This window comes from Eretmochelys imbricata, chromosome 7, assembly GCF_965152235.1.
Source record: "Eretmochelys imbricata isolate rEreImb1 chromosome 7, rEreImb1.hap1, whole genome shotgun sequence".
In the NCBI taxonomy this organism is placed as follows: domain Eukaryota; kingdom Metazoa; phylum Chordata; order Testudines; family Cheloniidae; genus Eretmochelys; species Eretmochelys imbricata.
This window is the reverse complement of record NC_135578.1, coordinates 56,353,051-56,356,138: the sequence shown is the minus strand read 5'-3', so window position 1 is coordinate 56,356,138 and position 3,088 is coordinate 56,353,051.

Below are 3,088 nucleotides of genomic sequence, written 5' to 3'. Positions count from 1 at the left end.
CAACCGCAGCTGGGCTTCGCCCCTCCCTTTTGGCAAGTAGTGTATCACGAATGTCAATATCTTGCCGCTGGGCTTCTTGCCAGTCAGCCGCATTGAGCATGGGCAAAGGAGATTGGTCTAATGCAATATAGTTCACTGAAGCAGAAGGCATGCATTCAGGGGGCAGGCCCAAAGCTTCTGCAACACATCCCTGAAGGCCCTCACGGGCCTCTGGCTCTCGGCGACTCACACTGCAAATAGCTCTCACTCCATCTGTGGGTATCACAGCAACTTCTGGAGCCTGCGGACGCCTGGACAATGCATCTGCATCTACATTGCTTCTCCCTGATCGGTACTGAATGCTGAACTCATAGCTAGCCAAGGCGGCCACCCATCTCTGCCCTGTAGCATCCAGCTTAGCACTTGTTAACACATAAGTCAGTGGATTGTTGTCTGTCCACACCTGGAACTGAGCACCATACAAGTAGTCTCGAAATTTCTCAGTGATGGCCCATTTCAAGGCCAAAAATTCCAGCTTGTGGGTGGGATAGCGAGTTTCACTATCAGACAATCCTCGGCTGGCAAAGGCTACAGGTTTACATTTGCCTTCCACTTCCTGGTACAGGACTGCTCCCAGACCCTCCAAACTGGCATCAGTATGCAGGATAAATGGTTTGCTTGGGTCAGCAAAAACTAGGACTGGAGCATGAGTTAGGCAAGTAATGATTTCTTGAAAAGCCCTTTCACATCTCTCATCCCACCGTGGCCCAAATGGTGCAAAGGGGCCATTGTGTCTCTGCACAGGAGGCTTTGGGGACCTCCCCTTATTCTTGGACTTAGATTTGTTCTTGCTGGACTGATGTCCCCTGGTAAGATCATTCAGAGGCTTTACAATCGTAGCATAGTTTTTCACAAATCTGCGGTAGTAGCCACTAAATCCAAGAAAGGTCTTGAGTTCTCTGTAGTTACTTGGACGTGGCCATGTAGTGAGTGCTTCTATTTTATCAGGATCAGCACTCACACCTTCTTGGGACACAATGTGACCCACATACTTCACTGAGGTTCTGCAGAACTGGCATTTGTCAATTGAAAGCTTCAGACCATAATCCTCCAACCTATCAAGCACTTTAAGAAGTCTTTCTTCATGCTCCTCTAAGGTTCTTCCAAACACAATCAGGTCATCCAAATAAACTAACACTTGCAGTAAATTCATGTCTCCCACAACTTTCTCCATGAGACGTTGAAAGGTGGCAGGTGCTCCAGAAATCCCTTGGGGCATGCGTTCGAACTGATAAAACCCTAATGGGCAGATGAAGGCTGTCTTCTTATCTTCTTCTCCCAGAGGGATCTGGTAGTATCCACTTCAAAGATCCAACACAGAGAACCACTGGCTTCCCAGCAAACAGTCTAAAGCATCTTGCACTCGAGGCATAGTGTACTGGTCGACCACAGTACGGCTGTTTAGGGTGCGGTAGTCAATACACATCCGGATTTTCCCATTCTTTTTGCGGACTACCACAATGGGTGAGGCGTATGGGCTGCGGGACTCTGTAATGATGTCATTCGCAGCCAGCTCCTGAAGATGATGTCGCACATCTTCCATCTCAGAGAGAGCAATCTTCCTAGATCTCTCCCTGAAAGGTCGAGAGTCATGTAGTCTGATATTGTGCTCTACTCCTTTTGCACATCCCACATCCCGCTCATGCAGTGAGAACACCTTGGATCTTTCACAAAGTTTCTTCCTCAGGTGATCTTTCCAGTCCTCGGACACTGGTGAATCTCCAAAGTCAAACTTTGCTGGGTCTATTGTCGGAACTTGAGTTTCACACTGGGGTTTTACAATCGACTCAGGCTCAAAGAGGTCTGCTTTCTTTTGTCCTTGCTTCACAACAACATCACGACTCGTTTCATTAGCAATCAGTATAGTCACCCTTTCCTGGGCTTCAGCAGGTAGGGTTATGACTCCACTGGGGACCAGCACTCCTTCAGGGAGCTCTCCTCCCATCGGCTGCTCTATCATTGCTAACGTCCCTTTACTGCCTTTCAGACAGGTACTCATGACAAGCACTTCTTGCTCCGTCCTTGCAGGCACTACTAAGGGGGTTGTGCCCGCGTACTTCAGTGCCCCAAGCGGTAGCTCAGATGTGTCCCTTTTAGCGCTCTCAATTTTCCTATAGGCTTCAGCACAAAGCGTATGGATCATCAGGGTATTCAGGTACTGGTCCCCAGCCCGCCTTCTGCAGTAATCTGCGAGTACCTGGAAGAGACTGGAGTTGGTCCCTATCAGCACAGACACATCAGAGGTCCCTTTAGGGTCAGGGCATATTAAGGCAGCTGTGTCTACCTCTTCTCTTACCCCAGCAACCTCCTCTGGGAATTCCAGGTGCACTATGACATACCCTTGATAGGTTTCAGAGTAACAGCCGTGTTAGTCTGTATTCGCAAAAAGAAAAGGAGTCCTTGTGGCACCTTAGAGACTAACCAATTTATTTGAGCATGAGCTTTCGTGAGCTACAGCTCACTTCATCAGATACATCTGATGAAGATGTATCTGATGAAGTGAGCTGTAGCTCACGAAAGCTCATGCTCAAATAAATTGGTTAGTCTCTAAGGTGCCACAAGGACTCCTTTTATTTTTACCCTTGATAGGGGTATTCATCCATGCTGAGGCCACACAGGCCAAGGCCAGTCAGTGGCTGTATAGGCAGGTGCCTAAGCATCTGTTGGTAGAATGACTGAAATATAATAGTCACTTGAGATCCAGTGTCAAGCACTGCTTTACACTCCACCCCTTCGATCCTCGCCATGACCTCTGCTCGAGGCCCTATCAGTCCTGCAGGGATCCCAGCTGGACAGTCTTTTCTGGGGGAATCTTCAAATCCTGCAGACCTGAGGGGTCCCCGTCCCCAGACCCTCTGGCAGCTACCGGATCTCTCCCAACTGATCCTCAGCTTTCCATACACTAAGGAGGGGTTTTCTTCATTACGGCACTTGGCAGCACTGTGTCCATCCTGACCACATCGGTAGCAGAAGAATTGACCTTTCCCCCTTCGCCTAGGGTGGATGGTGGCTCTAAGTGCGGGCTTCTCAATCGCCACAGTTTGAGGCT